This window comes from Coturnix japonica, chromosome 5 (genome assembly GCF_054131305.1).
Source record: "Coturnix japonica strain WE chromosome 5, WE-NBRP24, whole genome shotgun sequence".
Lineage (NCBI taxonomy): Eukaryota > Metazoa > Chordata > Aves > Galliformes > Phasianidae > Coturnix > Coturnix japonica.
Window position 1 is genome coordinate 15,450,946 of NC_140667.1, and position 22,024 is coordinate 15,472,969.

At 36.3% G+C, this 22,024-nt stretch overlaps 1 protein-coding gene across 7 annotated transcripts in view; it reads left to right on the top strand.

Moving 5' to 3' along the window:
- Positions 1-10: 10 nt before the first annotated feature.
- The window catches only part of IRAG1 (inositol 1,4,5-triphosphate receptor associated 1), a 76,259-nt gene continuing 54,245 nt past the window's right edge, over positions 11-22,024 (top strand). For 2 of the 7 annotated variants that reach the window (XM_015864014.3, XM_085548492.1), the window contains exons 1-2: positions 11-696; positions 3,536-3,653. The gene's annotated coding sequence lies outside the window, so the exon portion shown is untranslated. Of the gene's footprint in view, positions 697-3,535; positions 3,654-6,491; positions 6,590-21,664; positions 21,871-22,024 lie in introns of those variants that run through there. The other 5 variants (XM_085548480.1, XM_085548481.1, XM_085548496.1 and 2 more) reach the window with 5 other exon arrangements.

Here is a 22,024-nt window from a genome sequence, read left to right on the forward strand (position 1 = left end):
GAAGCCAATCGCAGCCAAGCGCCAGCATCGAGGGGAGGCGGGAAGGCGCGGAGCTCTGTGGCGCTGTTGCTGAGGCAACTACGGCCACGCCGGAGCCCCTCAGAGAGCGGCGGCTCCAGAGCTGAGTGACCGCTCCATGGCTGGGTCCATTGCTCTTAATGAACGCTCTGAATCAGAATTTATTTATGCACGAGTTATTCTGAACTAAATTGCCCGCTCCGATGAAGTTTAATGATCTTTTCTCCCACTTACGCCAGCACTTGGTTCTTTTATCTGTACATAAGCTTTCACATCCGGTGGCAGATTGGAAGTAAGCAGAAATTAATAGAAACGGTGAAAGTGTGTGCTTAAAAATAAGTGATTTTTCCCATTAAAAATATGTCTGTGATACGTTCAGTAGACAGCAGACAGAATTTAAGAACTTTGTTACCACATGCAACTTTAGACATTCTTCAGGAACAGAAAAGGGATTTAACTAAGCTTAAGGGATGCAGAAATGCTGAGCCGCAGCTTGAAGCAGTGATGGAGCACCTGGTGGGAAGGCAGGGCCAACCTGGGAGCTCAGCTGAATGCAATGCACCTGAGTGAACAGAAAGGATGGAGCAGGATCCACCCCTTCCAGGCTTCATTTAAGGGTTGGCAGTGCAGGCAAGGAGACATTGCTGGAGATCCCTGCATACCTCAGGTGTTCTGCAGGTAAGTGGCTTTTTTTCGTTTCTGAGCTCACAGCTGTTGTATTTCAGCAAGTTCTCTATTGCTGCAGCCTGGGGTTTTGCTACTCTTTTACTGCTACATTCTGTTGTGTTACAGAGTTGCACTAAGATTTTGCTACTCTATTACTGCTACATTCTGTTGTATTGCAGTGTTGCACTAAGCTATTTTAATAATAAAATAAAAAAGCCTTTGCCTTGCTGCGCAAATTACCATTTGTGTTTGAGATGCGCAAGCCAATGAGTGAATTCCTATTTAAAACAGTTGGGTGGCCAGGGCAAGTTTCTTTTATTTGTGAAGCCTCTTTACTTTTGGTTGTAAGATTAATTCTACTGTTGTTTGTGTGTGTGTGTCTTTGGTGTTTTTACTAAAGATGGGAATGGTTTTCAAAGACTTCAGAGTGTAAATTAATTGTAGTAATGTGAACAGTTGTTTCAATAGTCACTTAGTGACCTTTCTATTCTAAGCTATGGAAAAAAAAGTAAGAAATGATAGTACATTGTGTTTTTGTAAAGCCTAGTGCTGTGTTAGGGAGCACTGAAGGCCAGTTTCTCCTGGAGTGAAGCCAGGAGTGGAGCATAGTGTTGGCTAGGGCTTTGTTAGCTGCTGTGACCCCCAAAGTAACTGGTGTTAGCTAAGGCTCCTGGTGAGTCAGGTCTGAGATGAAGACCATTAGTAGGGCAGTCATAAACAGTAACGGATGTGTATCACAGCCTGTTAGTAGGCCCTAGGCTAAGGCAAACATCAGTTCTTGGGCAAAGATCCAGATCAACTGTGTCTATAGGAACATAGCTCTGATGGACTAAGGGTCAGCATTGCAGTAGAATAAATCAGGAAAGGAGTGTGTGGTCTGGACTGAGCTTAAATAGAGCTCCTGCACCTATAGGCAAGGAGTGTGGTGGGGTATAAACTTTAATGGACCTGATAAGCCTCATTAATGCATTTTAGGTGCCACTGTTGTACATCTATGTTGAAGAAATGGTTAATGGATTTAGTGAAATGTTGTTCTATGTCTTGCTGAATGTAATATCTCTTACAACCTCTACAAAGGTGGCTATAGTTTGCAAGAGATTACATTTCCCATAAAGAAAATGTCCAGTGTCTTGAAAAAAGAATAGTAAAAGTGCAATTCTACAATGTTATTTTTCTTATGATTAGAGACCTAAAATCTTCTATATGTAAAACTGCTACTGATTAATTCGTGTAGGGATGGTATCATCACTGCCACCTTCTGGCAAGATAAATTATTGTTTTCAGTCACCCCTCAACAGGGACCTCAGCTTCTTTCGGGAAGCTGTGATTGATAAATGCCCAGTTGTTTAATGACAAATTTAAGTTGAGTTATAAACACCTCATTAACAAAGAGGGATCTACCTAAGACTCTACTCTTTGAGGGCGACATTCAGGAATGATTGAGTAGCATTACACTACAGATTTTAAACATATGTTATCAATTAATTGGATGCTTGTGGATTATTTGAAAGACTGTAGAGCTATTAGTTGAAATTGCAGAGCTGAAATCTAAATTAAGTACTGCCTTTTTCTACTACAGTTTGCCTCCTAGAAAGAGTTTTAATATCTTTTTAAGATCTTCAGTAGATTTATAGTTAGAGGTGGGTTTTTTCTACCTGACTTAATCACTTATGATAAACTTCAGGAGCTTTGGAGCTGTGGATGTTGTATCTCTTTTAGACTAGTCAGTTTTACACAAAATTCCACACGAGCCAGCAGGAGCTGAGCTTTCAGATTGCTTTTTTTCTTAAAGAAATGAAGACAGACTTTATAATTTGCCATAGTTTCTCCTAGAAGGATTCCAGGGCTCTCATATGATGTTGTAATGTTCTTTGAATTGAAGTTACTAACACAAAATAACCTAACGTTTTAACAGAGCAATTAGTTGCTTGCCCAGTATGAGGCATCAAGATCCAGTGACTCTGTCAACTTCTACTTTTTTTAACATGTGTACTTTTTATAAAATACTTCTTGAATGAGGGAGGAAAATGTACTTAGTAATTTTGAAACTTTTTTTCCTGTAATTAAACCTCTTCTAATTCAAGGAAATTCAGTTTTTGTACTGAAAGCCAAAGGTTAAAAAATGTAGATACAGGAATGTACTCTACCACTCTCAATGCACTTAATGTTATGATAGCAGTGTGGATACTACTTATTATTTAAAGTATTATTTTCTCCTTGCTTTCTGTCACAATTTTCATTCTGAAATCTGTGCGTGCACTCTAAAAACAACTTTCGGGTTTTTTTTTAAACAGTAAGTTTAAGGAAAGGAAAACACATTACACAAGCAAGTATCTGAGTGTAGAAGTCAGTTCCAAAAATAACAATGAACACTTGTGCTGAAATGCTCAGGAAGGACGAAGCCTGAGAATCAGCCTGAAGATGAAGAAAACTTCTGGGAATATGTCAACAAATCGTACTCTGTTTCCTGGAGCTGCCTGGTTGTTTTTAATGTACTTTTCATTGACCAGTTCTATCACATAAATTACATAGACTTCTATACACAGAGATTAATTAAGAAAAATAGCTTATTTGTCATCTCCAACACCCATCGTTTCTTCTCTGTTGCTGTACTTCTGTCTCCTTTCTTTCTTTTCTAGGGAATCTTTTTCAGCTTTCATTTTCAAACACTTAGTGATGATCTTTAAACTGATTGCTACCCTTACTTTTTGTAGACAGATCTTTACCCTGACAAGTGAGATCTGAAAATCTGTTCAGTGTCCTGTAAATACATATACACCCCATCTAGTTAATTTTTTTATATTTTTTTAATTTTTCTTTTGTTTTTCAGTCTAATATCAATCTCTTGCAGCACACAGAACTCCTTTGGCATCTGAAAGCCTGTTTCTAATGATACTGAAAACATCAAGAGCGAAATCCCAGTTCTGCAGGGGAGGAGAGCTGTCTGTCATGGATGTTGTAGAATCTTGGTATGATTTGTACTTTTAACTCACTTCCTTACAAGATACAAGTTGTGACAATTGTCAGACTGTCCCTTATTTTAAAGGTGCTGAGTTCAAGGTACTGTGAGCAGTGACAAGCCTTTACTATTTCAAAACCCTTTGAAGTTCCTGCTTGTACATATGTTCAGAATATCTAAATTATTAGATGTAAATAGGAGAGCCGATGTTGGTAGTTTTAGTCCTGTACTGATTTTTGAAACCTGTATTTTTAGTTTAATTGAATAAATATTTCAAGTCCTTAAAGTTTATTCTATAACCTTTTAAGGTTACTTTAATAATGAAGAATGCTAGAATAGAAATATTTGGATTTTGAAGTAAAGTATATATACATACAATTATAGGTTCTTTCCTTGGCATATGTTGTGTATTTAGTTTTTTTTTTTAACATAGAAAATATTAAGTATGTTTTTAAATATTAGACTCCTAATTTTATGGACTTCCTTCTGCCAGTGACAGAAACACTCCTAAGAGACATATCTACTACCTACAGGCTAAGCAATAAGTATTTCTAATTACAATGTATTTGTCAAAACGTTGGCACCTCACTGAGGTTTTTTTTTACCTTCTGTTCATACTGATGTATTTTCATATAGATACACTTGCCTGACCCACACATTTCTGTACTATTTCATTAATGTTTCTTTCTCACCTCTTAAGTAAGAGCTGACAGTTTCTGCTGGACACAGTAAGAACTTCAGGACATGGGCAAAAACAGCAACAACAAAAAAAAGAAATATTAAAAGCAAAAGATACATTTTTATTCCTCTCTCCTTACCTCAAAAATTCAAACTATTCCCTAGCTATGAAGTAGGTCTATTTCTATATTTTGTCCATCCCAAGATGGGAAGAATTACTTTTAAGAACTTGGCCTTTATACCAATAACTATATAATGACTTAATGCTCATTTCTGTATTAGTAATGAGAGGGGAAGAAATCCTTATGTTTAAATCATTTTGTGTTGTGGATGAGAAAAGCAGAAATCAGATTACTTTAAAATTCCATTATAATGCACTATGTGCGGCAAGCTGTTAATTTACTTATGAAATGTCTGTTTTGTGTTTCTGTCTTGCACTGATTGTGTTTATTTTCACGTTTTTCTTGGAAGGCTGGGGACATTTTGTTCAGTTATTTGAGAAGTAACATGGATGGTTGCCACCCTTGTAGAAGATTGTTTTCATACCTCACATCAACATGTAATTCAAGATTACAATTAACATGGTGTGTGCATGTGGAGCCATAGATTTGTAACTTGGCATGTGCTTAACTACATTCTTGCTTGGAGGGAACCAGTAACTCTTACCTACCAGAGGCAAGTTTTGCATTGAGATGCAGCCTGTCATCTTTGTGCATTGCTATGTGTATTTGTTTGCACAAATCTTAAAGAGTAAGTGGGTAATGATGCATAGGCAGCAATTAACATCCATGTAAAAAGTAATTTAATTGAACAAATACCTTTGAAATGTAACTTCATAGAAGCAGGTCACAGCATCTAGAGCAAAATCCAGTGCGCAGTTGTTTGTTTTCCAGGCATTCATTTCCCCTTTTTTCAAGGTGCCTTTTCAAGCTGGCACTTACTGATATGTCAGGGAAATATTGGACTTAATATTCTCAATTTGTGCTAATGGAGTCTAGGATAGAGTTCACAGTAGTAGCAAGCTACCAGGCTAGAAGTACCTTATTGCAACCTGCCTAGAAACTGTTTTTGCATGTTAATGGAATGGTATCTATCATCCTGAAAGTGAGTAAGGCTGACTAGTGTGAGGCACGAAGATGGCCTCTCAGAAAGCTGTGTATGGATGTCTGCCTAGAGTTGACAGCTGATTTCACTTGCCAAAGGGCAGTAGTGGTGACTTCTAATGTATCTTAGCCCTCTGCTGAAATTGCTCTCTGTGATGCAGCATGTTTATAAATAACTGTTTCCATCTGCAAGCTCAGCCTGGGATGCAAAGTTGTGTTCTTTCCAGTGTGTGCATCATTGCTACTAATAAAGCTGCTGGTGGAACCTAGTCAAGAATTCTGTTGATTCAGGAGCCTGTAATGAAACTCCCAGAACCATGTTGCCTCTGCAAGGATGAGTAAAAGTTTATTTATATAGTTCAAGTGACTGTGTATGTATACAGATCAGGTATTTAAATGAAGATGCCACTTTGACAAGTTACTCCTTTTCATCATTATTTTCATGGTAAAGGGTTTATCTCATTAGTATTTCAGCTTATAGATGGTGGCTCATGAAGTGCTGGAAATGCACAGCTTGTAATGAAAACAATTTTGACTAATTACTAATTAAATATTATTCTAGTGCAAATCCTTCATAGTAATCAAGTGTAACACTGTACTCAATTAGCTAGGTGACTGCTGTAGGTGCAATTGGTAGATGTAGTGTGAATGAAGTCTGAAAGATCAGGTATGTGTATCACCTTGGTTCTGACTTCCAGACTTTGATATCTCTATTAAAAAAGAAACAAAACGAACAAATCCCCTTTCTTGATCAATGGCAAGGCTTGCTATTTACTAATATATATATATATTTAATATAAGCTATTAATTTAGTTGTGACATTTAGTGCAGAGGCTGTATATGGGGACTAACATTCTGATATTAATATGGTTTAAATTTAAACTTCCTTCTTAAGAAGGTCAACCTAGCTTTGCTGCTGAAACTTTCCTGGAATTTTAACCTGAATTTCACTTCTTAGCATTTAATGCCCTTACATCCTGTTCAGAAGTACTTAGTAAAAAAAATAAATAAATAAATAATCTTTTTACATTCCTTTAAAGTAATATATATTTTTTCATGTGCAAATAGATGGAGTTGTCAACCTGGCTCTTTATAAAGCTGCTACTTCTCACAAGACTTTTATGCACCATCATAGGGAACCTGGATTATTTGAATTCACATACAAGTAAATGTCTCCTCTGCACAGATACTAGATTTTTAACCCTAATTTAGAAATACTGATATTGCTTTTTCTCAGAATAGGTCAATCATAGCTATTATTTCTTGTTGAACTAACTGTTCTCCCTAGTTAATGTGATCTCTTTTTGGCCATTGAGAGAGAGTAGGAATGCAAGGGAAAAACAATCGAACTTGAGCACAAATTTAGCAGTGGTGTATCTAAAGTAAAACAGAACATTCCTGCAGTGTGCTGCAAAGTTAGGGCACCAGTGTGATCTGTTTAGGAACTTTTTATGTAGACCAGGAAAAAAAAAAAGTGAAGGAAAAGCCTTGGGTTCTTCATAGCTTTCTATCAAATGTAGAAATTCAACTCTCATACAACTAAAACTTTAAAAACAGCTAGCAAAGATGCAGTCAAGGGTTTGGCTAAAATCTCCTTGCAGTTGTTTTTAGTGTTGTTGTGATTTTCTTTGAATCTATCTTTCCAATGATAGTAATTGCAAAACAAACAAAAAACTTATAGGATTTTTAGTTTTCAAAGTTCTCTTCCCTATCCCTTGTACCACTTTGTTCACATGAATCATAGCTGCCAATTCTTATGATCACTCTGACCTTCTAGGTTTGGGAGATTTCTCCATTTTTATTTATTTTTTTTTTAATCTTTCATATGATCTGTATGGACTATTGATGAAATTCTTTATATGCTTTGAATGGGATTGTTCCAGAGCACTGAAGATTGCTCTAAATAAAGCACCTCGATAATCTTAGCTCTCTTCACCCTTATCTCCTTCTTTGCCCTTACATATGTTATATGCCTGTGTATACAAATACGTCCCATGCTAACCTGTTAAGGGCCCTTATCCCTTTTTGTCCTTTACTGTAAGTCTGGAGATTCAGCCTGTCATGATGACTGGAATATTAGAGAATGTGAGCATTCTTCAACTAAATTTCCTTCCTTCACATGCAGGAGACATACTAGAACTCACATTACAGCCTCACATTTTTTTTGTGTGCAAATCAGGCAGGATGGATATCAGCAGAGGGCGGTATTGAGTTATAAATGGAAGTACTCTATATTTAAAAAAAAAAAAAAAAAAGTGCTCCCCTACCTTTTCTTTTCCTCCACAGAATCTCAGAATAATTTACGATGGAAGGTACCTTTGGAGATTGTTTGGTTCATCCTTACCTTGGGGAGCCGTACTCAAATCTAGATACCACTTAAGGGGTTGTGGTGACATCTCTACAGATTTATAGAATAATTAACTGCATGCATTGAGATAAGTTTCCCCTCGAAACTACCATTACAACCAGTTGTTAGACTGGATGCAAAACTTGCCTAGTGCTGAAGTGTACTTACTTTGTCTGAAGAAAACCACAAGTGTGGAGGAACCTGTTTGGTTTAGAACTAGTGATAAGCATTCTTCTGGGAATGCGAGATCTTGGGGTGAATGGAGGAATTACAGGCAAATAACATTCAATTGTTTTTGTTAATTGTAAGTATTGTGTTACAGATGCTTAAGAAAATCTGGAGTTAAGACTGATTATGTTAAGAGACAGTTGCCCTGTTTATGACTTTCCAACTGCAGCAGAAGCCATTCATAAATTAGCCAAAAAACAGGTTTTGTTTTGCTTCTGCAATATCTTTGAGATGTTTCATTTAATTACATAAGATCTTCTGTTCTTGTGGCTTTGGATTTTCTCCACTATTAAGTGATCTTCTGTGCTCCTGTTTTTCTTGGTTGTGGTGATAGTTACTTTAAGAGTATTAGAGGCCCAGCTTCAACTCTGTAATGCTGTTTGCAGCATTACAGTTTTCTGTGTGTTTCAGAAGATTAAAATTTGGATTACTTTTCATTAAGAAGGAACTGTCTGATTGTTCATATGTAAGTACTGAAAGGCTACTGATCTGTAATTGTGATTTCAGTTTAGGTGGAATCAAACTTTCCAAACTCTATGAATTAATAATCTCTTTATTACAAGGAAGTGACTTAGGCTACCGTCAGTATCTCATAAGGTAGCTGTTGAACTAGTGTCCTTCTTGTTTCTGATATTCTTTGTAAAATTAAGAAACCAGCAATATATAATCACACTTAGCTTTGTTACTTTGTGCTAAATTCCATCTAGCTGCTTTCATTTTGCTTTATACTTTTGGTAAAGTAACACAGCACTCATTTATGGGGTGCTGAGAAATAAATGTGGTTCATGTTAGTTATGACTTCTATTTCTGTGATGGAACTTTAGGGGGAAAAAACAGCTGTTCTAAGATAGTTAACTACCCCTTTAACATAAGCAGCAGGGTTCAGCTAAATCTACAGTTTATATTCCTGGCAACTATTCCAATAAATGAGTTTAAACTAGCTCAAGCAAATGCAACCCGTTAGCTGCAAGCATTTTGACTGTTGCTGTGTGTTTATCCTTGCAAGAGAAAATACCTGACCATGTGGGATTTGATACAGGCTGAAGTGCTGCTGGGCACCTTAAGTGAATGCAGGCTAGGCCAGGATTGCTCCATTATCACTACTCTGCAAGGCCTGGGTATGGTATGTATTTCAGTTGTGATCAGAACATTGGCAGGGATTCCATGTTGGTTTAGATGTACAGGCCTGACAGCTGTGTAACGACACAGCTTGGGTGGGCCCAGTTAAAATATCAGAGCTGTTTTCCCATATCTATGGTTCTTGAAGCAGCATGAGACTGCTCCTTGTGCCGTTGTTAAACTGAACTAATTACTGAAAAAGCTTTTGATGGATCCAAACAGTCATTATATCTGTTGCTAACTAAGGAGTATTTGTTTGGATGTTCAAGCTCAATGCATAAGTATAACTTAAAATGAAGAAAGGTACTCAAATTAGTTTATTAAAAATAACATTGATTTTAAGAGAAAAACAAACTGGAATTATCTTTGATTTTTAAATGTTGAAAGTCTGGACAATGGTTTAAGTTGTTTTTTTTTTTCCCAATTTCAATAATTAAGGTTTTATCTTAAACATGCGGGTAGAGAATATGGCTGTAAAACACAGGTAGTCACAAACATCTGTGATGGTAGAATGACAGTTGAGTTTGATTGGAAGATGATGGTGTGGAGGTAAGAAATAAAGTAATTATGTAGTGAATTTTTATGGTGTATGATGAGAAAGATGTGGGTCTGTGCAAAGCAGAGAAGGAAAAATTAATTTAGAAAAACTGTTGGTTATGAAAGCTGTCTATTTCAAGTAACAACTGAGTCTATAATACCTGAGCTTTAAGCAACACAGAATTAACAGCTTCGTTATCTCATCATTGTTAATGTGGAAAAGTTTTCTCTCTCTTGCAGTAAACGTAGTTCCAAAGGGAGAACAGACAGTGATGAAGGATTGAATTAAACAACATGGAAATTAGGAATGGCCAGTTCTTAAATTGTTGCCCTTAAACTCCCTAGTGCAGTGGTGAACACCACGGTGAGCAATAGCACCGTAAGCACTCCTGCTGACGGTAGTGAGTATTTTTGGTAGAAAAGAATACAAGGTCATTTGTTGCACCACCTGGTAACAGAAAAAGGCTTGAGATACATGAAATTATGTGGGAAAACAGGCAAATCTTAGACTGCAATAGAAGCATACCTCTAGTGCTTTTAGAGTGGGTGTTAAATCTACAAGAAAAATAAATCATGATTGTAGTTATGACTTTCTGAGATAGCTATTCTAGTCGACTATACTCCAACACATAATACCACAGATTCTTTCCATAACATCTTGTATTTTGATATACCCCTTCTTCTATCCAGGCCCTATCATGGCTACAAAGAAGTTTTGTCTGTGTATTAAGAATCTATTGTATGCACTCTTCCAAAAAAGAACTGAATGTTAATTTTAAGCCACAAGATTTACTTCAACTTAGTAACAAATCATACAGACTGCTTTGTGCTCTATTCTGCATCTTGCTATAAAGCTCAGTTGTGACTCTTTTGGTGTACCTATCATTCTTGAGGATTGCACTGTTGCTCTGTTCCTATTCTTATGGGATGAGTGAAGAGAAAAGGTTATTGCTATTTTTTTTCTTTGTGCTGTTGGTCTCCAGCTTGTGACACTTCTCTGTGAAGTTACCCACGTGTTTCTTGAGCAGTTTTCAAGGAAGACTTAAGCTCTTTATTACACAGAGAAAGCTGACTTCCAAGGTGCTGGTCTTACACTGGCAACTTAAATTTTGTTCCAAAACCTTAAAAGTACGATCAATGGAATTTACTGACAAGGATGTTCAAACACTTTTTTTACTGTGTAACAAGGTGTAGTGAATTTATAATCCTTACTTGCCCTGGATTTATTATGAGTCTTAAAAATAAAAGAATAAATGTGGGGAGGTTTCTTTTAAATGCCTAGACAAGCATTTATAAACATGTTTCTTGCATTTCTGGAATTGGGTGCAAATGTATTTAGTATGTCTTCCCAAATTTCTATATCTAATTATCTACTATTAAAAAGAGTGTGGGCCAGCAGGTTGAGGGAGATGGTTCTTCCCTTCTACTCTGCCCTGGTAAGGTGAAATTTAGAATTAGAATAAAATACCATATAGAGTAGTATATGGTTCTTGGCTCCCCAGCCCAAAAAAGATGGGAATCTCCTAGAAGTCCAGTGGAGGGCAACAAAGATGATTAAGGGCCTGGAGTATCTCATGTATGAGAAAGGGCTGGGAAACATGGGGCTATTCAGCCTGGGGAAAAGAAATCTGGGAGGGGATCTGATAAATGTTTATAAATACATAAAGGGAAGTGGGAGGCAGATGGATGAGTCCAGGTTCTTCACAGTGGTGTATAGCAATAGGTCAAGGAGTAATGGCCTGAGACTTAATCATAGGAAGTTCTGCACTACCATTAAAAAGAACTTCTTTTTTAACTGTTAGCTTATCTGTGGGTGCTTGCTTCTGAGTTCTGCAGGTAAAAAGGGCTCACTAGAAGCATAAAATTATTAAGCTTATAACTGGCCAGATACTTGCTTATCATTCAGTCACTGTGAATGTGTTGTTCTTAATCCAGAAAGTTTAATATAACTCCTATAGTTTTATTTAACTCCTATTTAGGACGGGAATGTTGCAGCTGACTTTGGGTATTATTCTCTGTTCCTCCCGCAGCACTTTTGAACATCTTTTCCTTATGTCATCCTGAAGGAATAGATGGACCTGGTATGTTAGATAGGTCTTAGCTGTTATCCTCCAGAGAATTATCAGTTGTTGCACATGTTGCTATGCTGGATGAGTAGAAAGGTGAAGCAGGTATGAATTACATTCTAGTAGAGAGGCTTCTATTGCTCTAGAACTGTTTATTTGCATTTGTTGAAGGTCTCATTGAAGGCAAATCAGAAAAAACTGTGAATGCTAGTTGAAAAATGGTATCTTAGGGACTGCAGGCCCATTCTTCCTATTATAGCTTCCCTCTGAAGGAACTGTTTCAGGTTGCTATTGTCTCATCCTATGCCTGTGGAAACTTACATAACTTTTTTTTTAACTAATCTGTGAGTTTCCTTCTCATTGTCTGTGTTTATTCATTTCATTCCCTTTTTGTCATTTGCAGCCACATCCCTGAACTCCTGTTCTGAAAGATGAGTGCTGGTCTTTCAAGCTTCTCAAATGCCTGTAAAGAAAGTGAAATGAGTTAGTTTAAAAAAGAAAAATATTCCAAATAATGTTCTTTTCATGTATATCCTATAAGAAAGCAGTAACTGAAGCACATATAAATCCAAAATACTATAAGGATTTAACTAGACACTTTATAGACACTATAAGGCACTGTTTAACTAGATATACCTTTTTGGGGGGGGGGGGGGAGAGGAACATGTCATCATAACTAAGGCAGGGTAAGAACACAATAATCAAAAGCTGCCCTCAATAGCTAATAATAATTACAAAAAGTACAGTGCTGGTCTTGCCTGTTAAGGGTAATAGATATAATACCGATGTTCCTTAGTAAATTTGTGAAAATTAGGATCAAAATACTTGAAGAGGAGTGCAGGCGTTCTTTCTGATAGTAAGCTTTATTTTTATTTTTTTTCCAAGCCCTCTTGTTTCAATGATCTGTGACTATAACTGTGAGTAGGACAGAAATTTTGACGTGCTGGGAGCTGAATAAAGCTGCATGTGACTAAAATCAGTAGCAAATTCCTGCTGACATGGATGGGTTGGATGTGACTGTGGAAGTGTGCATGTTGTCACAACAGTAAAGCTTCCTTTCCTTTCCCCTGCCAAGTCTCAGTGGCTTTATTTCTATAGCAAAGCAAAGCCTTCACTTACTTCTGAACACTTGTGGGTTTTTTATTTTGTATTTTAGCTGCAGTAGGCCTGCATTTGGTATGTTTATATGTAAGCTTTTATATATTCCTGGCATGAATGTGTGTTCATTTTATTCAAAATATTCATACTAAGTATGTGAGTGCAGTGAGTAATTTTAACTTCCCTTGCTCCCTGTTGTTCATTCTTTTTATTCTCTTAATTTTGTAGGATGCGTCAAACGGTGTTTAATTAGTGAGAGCTGATTATTTTTAAGTCAGTGTCAAAAGTGAAATTTTATTTCACTTTATTAAGGTGTAGTTGTCCTTTTCTGCGTTTACTATCTTAGCATATAAAATAGTTAAAAAGATGCTTTTGATTAGAGTCATTTCTTAGGACAACTGTATAGTGTCTGAATTTCAACAGAAATAGCTTTCCATTCTTATCTGTTTTGCTGCTATTTAAGTTAAAGGAAAACTATGCAAGCTTATCCTTCATTCACTCTCAGGAGGAAAATACATTTTTAGACCTTTATTTTTATTTTTTTTTTAAATAACATCAGTAAATGATGGAAGGAGAGAAAGTGAGAGGCAGCAAGCAACTTCAAGAATAAATATAGGAGTTACCGAAATGTTACTTATCAAAAGTAATTTCAAATCTGTAAGAAGACTTTTTTTTTTTTTTTTTGTAATGTTGTATATACAGGAATGTCTCAGTGGTAATATTTTTTCTCTTAGCATAAATAGAGTCTTGGTTCTTCTGAAATATATAATGTAAGGACATGCAAAGTTTAAGTTACTCTGAATCTTGTTCTTTTCCCAGGTGGTAAATGCTATGACAATTCCCCCTTGGGAATGATTTCTTCAAATATAATCATGTGAAATGGTTGTCATAGATTTTTGCATGTTACTTGTAGCAGTTGTTTGTCCCAAAAACCTTAATTAATAAGAAAAACAAAAAACTACTTTAAGGTAATTCATAGCTTGTAAAGTTTTCTCTCAGGAAGGAAGGAGGTTTTTTTCTATTTAAATTTTGTAAGCAGAAGTTAACTGGTACCCTTCTAAACTAGTTTTGTTTGTTGTATAGTTTACATTGCTGTCATGACTTTAATAAACAACTGCTTTTAAGGGACATCCTTCCAGGGTCATGCTATCACCCAGACTCAGGCATATATTTATTCTCAGTGTTTTGGATGAGTTACTATTATGCCTATTAAAAAATTAAAAAAAAAAAATAAAATTAAACATCTGAGTCCTCAAAAAGCTGCTATTGTCTCTTATGCCAGTTGCTGGGCCTGTACCCATGTTGCTATCAATCTTTCACAGCTCTATCTGAACCTTGTGAGCCTTCTGAAGTAAGGGCATATTTAAGGTTTTTAAGAATTAAATGGAATCATTGTATGTGAGTTGATAGTCTGGTTTAGTTCTTGCATTATGCCTGAAGAGAAGGCCCAGTAATCATGTCTTTAGTCTTTCAAAATATCCAAGCCTGTTTGTAAATCCCTAAGCTTTCAGGGACCTGGACAGGCTGGAGAAGTGGGCCCATGAAAACCTAATGAGGTTAGATAAGCCCAAGTGCAGGGTGCTGCACTTGGGTCTGGGCAATCCCAGCTATTTATACAAACTGGGGGAAGATCTCCTTGAGAGCTGCCCTGTGGAGGAGGACTTTGGGTGTCCTGGTAGACGAGAAGCTGAACGTGAGCTGGCAGTGTGTGCTTGGCTTGGAAGGCCAACTCTGTTGTTGGCTGCACTAAAAAAGGGGTGGCCTTTCCTATAATTAAATTTTTGCAACCTGATAACAAAATGCAGGAATCATTTTTTACTTTGTGCATTAATGTTACTTTGAGGTCTGTAAAGACTTCAAGAGTCTTTAAGAGTGCTGTAAACTGTGACCACAATCATTAGTTTCTTGTTGCAGAGTCACTTCTCATTTCTGTTTCAGAGGAACTGACTGCTGAAGTCTCCAAATGTCAACAAAAGGCCTTAACTGTTCCTTTTATGCCATCTAAATGTAGTGAACTGAGAAGTTCTGTGCTATTGAATTCACATTTCACAGTTTGATTTAGTAGTGATTTGGCTTCCAAAATGGTATTAGATGTGCAGTTGCAGAGTTGTGGAAGCCAAGGCTTTTATTAATAGTAGGATGTTAATGCTTCAAGTAGTTTTACTGTCACAGTGAACTTAAGCCATTTTTACACATCAAAATACTAAACTTATTAATAAGTGAAGTGAAACCCACCAAACTCTGCATGTGTTTAACATGTATGACTTATACCAAACAGTAATTTTTTATTTTTTTTTTTTAATCTCAGAAACATAGTACTGTGAAAGAGACAGTTAAAAGGACAACTGAAATTAAAGACCCTGTTATAGCTCAGAGACATAACAACTTACTTAGCTGGGTGGAGCAGATTTTGGAACATCACTTCCCAAATGAGTAAGTCTGGCCTATCAAGTGGGATGGTAAAGAGGTGGATGCTAGATGTAGACATTTTAATTACCTGGATTTGTTCCATTGAAATGTGGTTGCCAGGATATTGTTGCCTGAGTTATATAGAAGGCAAATGCAGATGCTATGTTCTCGCTGGTACGGAGAATAAGGATGACAACATTTTTGGAAAGTTTTGCTGTTTGAGCTCTTCTCATGTTGTTCTGGATAGGAAAAAATATTTTTTTGATGGTTGTATCTTCTGTATTTGATTTGTTGCATTATCTCTATGCGTGAGGAATCCATCTTAGATGGAAGAAAGAAACTCTGACAAGGTAAGAGATAAGAACTTGGGATGGATATTTTCTTTTAGGCTCAATGCTGATTTTATACTTACATTAATCAGTTTATTTAGATTATTAATTGAACATACTGCTCCATCAAATGTGACACTTCATATAAAGACTAATGCAGGATTGCACAGGGGTTGAATGAAAGTAGGATAATTCCTTCTGTTTCAGACTACTTGTCTTGCAAGAATTTATAAAAGATGTAGCCCCTGTGCACGTCACACTAACACAAATCATGGGTACCTAGGTAGCAGAAATAAGCTACCCCACATACTAGCTGAGCAATGGTAGCACAAATATAATTGTTACTGTAATCCACAGGCTGTGCTCATTATCCTTCTCAAAGCTGACTTAACTATATTTGTCTTAGGACACTTAGAATTGTACAGAACAGTTGTTTCAAGTCAATAATATTGAATTCAGTGAGGGCTGGTAGAAGTGGAATAAAATTATTCCCACAGGACAAACACCAGCATCCTGCTGTTGATAAGAAGTCTACTAGCTATAAAGATCTCTAGTTAGCTTCTTCCCTTTCTTAATTTTACATATATAATTTATTTAAATGTAGAGTTTAACGATCCTGTTTTTATTAAGTATGTAACTTGTTGTCTGTCTTTAGAACTATGTTTGTTTACCTTCATTCTCCTGTGCATACGTGAACACCCTTTGGTCTCCAAACCTTGTTCTTGTTCTTTGCAAGAGCTGAAGTCTTTTAATAGTAAAAAGCATTGCCATAAAGTTCCTACGACTGGCCTGAGAGATTACATATTAGTGTGAGGCTTTTATGATTGTCAAGTTAAAGCTGAAGAAAATTTTATGCAATGCTTTCCTCTTCAGCTACACCATTTCTTTGTTTAAAGTTAATTTTTTACTTCCATAGATATTTTTACATAAATGCCTTTGGTCTTGGATATTTTATTCCTGTAATGGTTTACAAAGTCCTTTACTTACTTTTCTTTTTAAGCATGTCTGTCTGTATAATATAATCATGCAAATTGATGTCTATAGCTACTTAAAGATTTTAATGACAAGTATTTAAAGAAAAACAAAACAAACAAACAGCCAAGCAGATAAATCAAGAAAGTAACATTGTATTGGTAAAGGAATTTTAAAATTACTGCAATGCAAAAGCTTTCAGTTTGCAGCAGACCAACAATCTGGCATAGCTGGTTCTGGAATGAAAGGGCATCACGCGCGTTCTGAGGATGCAGGCAGGAATTAGGCTTATTTTGGGTATTTATATTAACAAATTAATGAAGACAAAATATTTTTCTTGGACAGTTTGGGCAAATTCCCTTACATCACACAGTTGAAAGCTGCTTCGTGCAAGTAAAACAAGTAAAACTGTTTAAAAGTAGTGCATGCTTTAGTGGAGGAACAGGGATGAAAGCTGGCAAGTACGTTATTTTCCTTGAGGAAATAACTTCTGTTGGTTTTTGTTTTCTTAAAATTGCTATTGCTTCAGTAGACAAATATAATCTCATGGTTCTTTCCCCCTCAATTGTTAAGTCAAGTGAAATAACTTCTAACATTTGCAATAGCTTGAAGCAACAGCTTGGAGACGGGTTTATTATATTCAAATCTCAGGCTGCCTGGAGTGCTGTAAATCTATGGTTACATAATTTGGCTTTCTCAGTGACATACAACTCAGCACTTGTGCTGTGGATTTGGACACTTCACTGCTGATACCTATCCCTGTTTTATTTCTCTGCCTGCAGCTGCCTTTTATTCTCCAGCTCTTCCCACAAAGAACATCTAATTGGATTACCTTGTACGGTAGCCAGACTTCAGAGGGAAGAGAAGCCAGAACTGCTTAGCAGCTCCCAGTCAGGGATAGGGGGAGAAGTCATAAACTTAGATCAACAAGCTGCTTTTGAGAATGATGCAGGCACCTAAGGAAAGTGTATCTCTTTTCACAAGGCAGACAGCACCTCAAACACTTTGCAAAGCCATGTGATTAACAAACACAAGTGAAACAGCAGGTTTCTGGGAAAGAGAAATACTGATAATAAGTTTTTCTAACTGAAGCAATCTGCTGCAAGCACAATTAAGCTGTCAGTACAGAGAGAATAATGATGATGCAATGCTGAACAGATTTCTTCTGCCCCCTGGTAAAAGCTGTGCAGTTTTTGTCCTTGGAAAGATATTCATCTGTTGAAGCCAGTGCTATCCTCATCACTGTGGGATGGATTGGAGAATGCTTTTATTTTTGCTGCTTTTGCCTTCCCTTGAATATAGTGCTTTGTTAAGGGGACTTGAGCTCATGTTTGAGTTAGAATACCCTTCAGAGTGGAATAAAGGGGGCTTCATCTGCCAAGTTGCTGTCAGTTATCATCTTTCTGGCAAAAGCCCACATCTTCTTCAGAACATCTGTGGGGTATCTGGTAGAAAGTAGAATGGTTTTCAACATGTCCTGTTTCACTGCTTCTGTATCATAAAAACAGGGAGTCTGTGTCTGATCTGTTTCAGCACCACTGGAGGAATAAGATAGGAAGAGATCAAAAAGTCATGTTCTTGAAAGAGTTCTGTTTCACCCCTTATTGTTAATACCTTCTACTTTGAAATGAATTATTGTAGCATAGTACCAACACTATCCCAGATATAGTACCCATCTTTAACTCATTTACATAAGTACACTCATCAACGCAGTTAAAATATTTATTTCATTGTAAATGTCATGTTTTTGAGTCAGATGTAATTGTGATTATTTTCTTACTAAAGTGACAACATCAGAATGTAAGACAGGAGCATAGTTTTACAGTCAAACTCTCAATTCCAGTGCTATCATTGCTTGTCAAAGTTACTTTGTTCCTAAGTATCCACTATTATTTGCATGTCTTCTTTCTACAGATGGGTAGCTCTAAGTTAAGTTGTTGTTTTGGTTTTGGGTGTTTTGGTTTGGTTGTTTTGGTTACATATTAGTAGTTGGAAGGAAGATCTAAGACAGCTGTGGGTAGAGATTGTAAGTTATTAAAAAAGTACTATCAAACAAAATGCCAAAAATCATTTTATTAGTTCTTCAAATACAACACTGAAAGTTTTTTTTAACTTACTGAAGCATAGCATGATGTAACTCAGCTTATACATTTATTAATGAAAGTATGTCAGTGCTTGAAAGTCCAGCATACTGTGACAGTTTTAATTAAAGCTTATGAAATTTTTGTGTTGATTTCTTTTACACAAGACTCCTGCTAAAGGCTTAGAATTTACTGTGAATTAACAAAAATGTGGAGGTTTTAGGTGATATGAGGAGATAAAGGTCCCCTCTAGATCAGAGGGTGGAAGGGGCTAGTAAGAAGCAGACAAAAGAAATATTAGTCTCATGTTGGTATGTCTTTGCAGCAAATATTTTAATTTCCTTTTCCTTGGATTAAATTATCATATCAAGTCCAAGCTTCTTCCTTAATTCAGTATTTATCCTGTAGTGTGACTTTAATATTTTTGATCTAGATTAGAATCCAGTATATTAGTTATTTTCATGTGTATCTTGGAGTATAATAGTATATTCTTATGTGCACGTTTATGTGGAAAGAGAAGCCTGTCATCCTGTGCAATCTTTTCTTCTCCCTCATAATACTTTGTTTCTTCTGAACTTTTCACAAACAAAGTGAGATGGATCTTACAGTGAATATTAACCTCTTCAGGTTTTCTCTAATTACTTCCAGGCCTTTTCTTGATTGATAATTATTCAATGGCTGTGATTGTGTCAGTATTCTAGAATGTCTCCTGTGACTGGAAAAGCTCACTGTTTGAAATATATACATATCAAATATATGAGAGGAACTGTTTTCTTCGTTTGGATCATCTTTCAAAAACTTTTTCCATAGGATGTAAGATGGTTGCTTAAGAATGTAGGAAATACAACATATGTGCACATGCTAAGGTTTCAGTTATTTTAAGTGGGAAAAGAAGTTGAACCTCAGAGAACAATCCACGTTAAGGCTAGGGAACAATAACTAACTTGACTGCAAAGACAAAATTCTGGTACTCCTTTGTCTTTTATTTTTCCTGCAAACTATTAAAACATTGTAATATGGGACTTACTAGGAACCTCATTTCTAAAACAGGTGCCTTTAAAAGGAGGAGGGGGAGGGGGAAGGAAGACTAAACTGTGTGAAATGAAAATATAGAGGCTTCTATGATTGCTCTGTTTTCGTCCAGGAAGACTTGGCCAATTGTTTGATGCTTTGGATCATTTTTTATTATCTGGCAATAAATGGTAGCAACCAAATAGACATGTTGTTTTCTGGACTCTGTTTCTCATATATAGATAATTAGTTGACTATTTGAAGGCTGAGAAAAATGTTAGCTTTTTATTTTAAAAAGACTCTATGGTTTAATTGGTAGGATTTTTGCAAGCTCTTGAGTATTTCTCCCCATTTCAAATATCTTCCCACATATCTGAGACTAGTTTATGTGATTATCTGTATGACCTCAAAGAAAACTTTACTCACTTTCCTGTCAGTATAAAAGTTTCCTGCGAAATGACTGGGATATAAGTCTTCTCCTTATTGTGTTCTGAAGGCTCTTTCACCCACAGATTTGTGGGTGAAAAATCTGCAAAAGCAGATGTTAGATAAAAGAATAAACAAAGTGTTTCAGGAACTGAATATTGATGGAAGCTGCATTTTCCTCATCAGTACCTCCAAGACCTTCTGTGTGTCTCTTCTGCACATACACAATAGTCTGAGCAGCAGGAGTCATGTTTGTGTGGTGCAAATAGATGGGCAAAAAAAAATGAGAGCTGTGACTCAGTTGCTCAAGGTTTATCCCCTAGTAAGTTGCTGGCTTCAGGAGGTTTCTGGGAGTTTGAATATATTTTGAGATTTGTTACTAAACAGATTTTGGCTAAATTTGATCAGTGGTAGTATAGAATGCCAGACAAATGATCAATTACAGTAATTAGTTTCCTTTCCAAGCAATAAGTAACTTGTTCTTGCTACTGCGTATGCTGAATTAAATATGCAACTTTTGTTGCAGCCAAATGAAGCATTTTACATGCGCAGCTTAGAAACTCTGAAAAAATTAAGCTGAAAAATGATAAATTACAGATCATAGCAAGAGACTGCTGGATTTTCAAAGAAGTAAGTGAGAGACTATGAGCATGCTGGGCAAGAGCTTACATTTGTGAGTATTAAAATAGTAATCCAAGAATATGAGAGATGAGTTAAAATGTGTGCGGAGGGGGCAGTGAGTAATGCAAATGTCATCAAAACCTGAAATATTGTTTTTGAAATGCCTATTTGCTCTCACCATCTTGGAAGTGTTTGAAACTGTTGAAATGAATGAAACTGTTAAAAGTTTCTCAGAACATGTTTTCCTATGTTGTTTTTTAGGAGCAAAGAATGACTTGAGTGTAGAATACTGTACTTCCTGATACAAGTTCAAGACTCATATGGCATAAAATTGATTGCTTAGTCTTTTTATTTCCCTTTATTTCCCAGTTAGAATGGTAGTGATATGTTGGAATCAGCTCATTTTTGAACATTTGTACTACAAGGCTCCTCACATTTCCATCCATCACTCCTATATGGAACATGTTTTCCAGGACAACTGAATCTTTTTTTTCTGATCTGTTTTCTACCTTGATGCTTTTATTCATTTCTATTTAATAATGGCTAATAACTTAGTATCATAATGTACTCTATTGTCCTAGAGCAGCCAAGTGTGTTCCTTCTGAAACCCACTATATAGTCACTTCATACGTGTTCTGTTTTGTGACATTTCCCCTTCACAGCTCTTATGTCCCCAGTTGAACTGTGTAAGTTTTTTCGGAGAGGATTTGGTTTGCTTATAATTAATGACTTAAAACTCAGTAACTTGGAGAGGAAAAAAAAAAAAAGAAAAAAAGAAAAAAAATCTTAATTAACTAAAGGACTGGAATAAGATCTGTATCTCTTTCTGAGCTGGGAGCTGTCAACATTCATGTCATTTTCCTGCAGATATCCAGATGTATTTTAGTAAATGCTTTGCCTTCTTGTCCTTGTCTTCCTGCCCCATTTGTAGCTAGAATCTCTCATGGGATGTAGGCAACTTCAGTGAATTTCAATAGGAATTGTACTTTGCAACTGGAGAGCAGAGCCCATGCTTGGACTGAAGCCAGCGTTCTTTAAAGTTCACATGCCTTGTACTGACTCGCTAATTCAGGCTCCTTCTGAACAAGGAGAAAACGGGAAAGAAAAAAAAAGCACCTAAATAGTAGTAGTGGTTTCATTTAAAGATGGGGGGAAAAAGAAATTGCTGCCAAGAACATCAAAAAAGAACTCATCAGAAATGAGTAAGTAGAGCCATATATGCTGCAAGTCTTAAGAATGTTAATGGGATGCTTGCACTGCATTGTATTTAAGAGTACTTAGACCAGGATAGGAAAGCCTTTTATTCTGTAATTCCTTGAGGAAAGAAAAAGGTTTTCTGAAGAGTTACTTTAATTT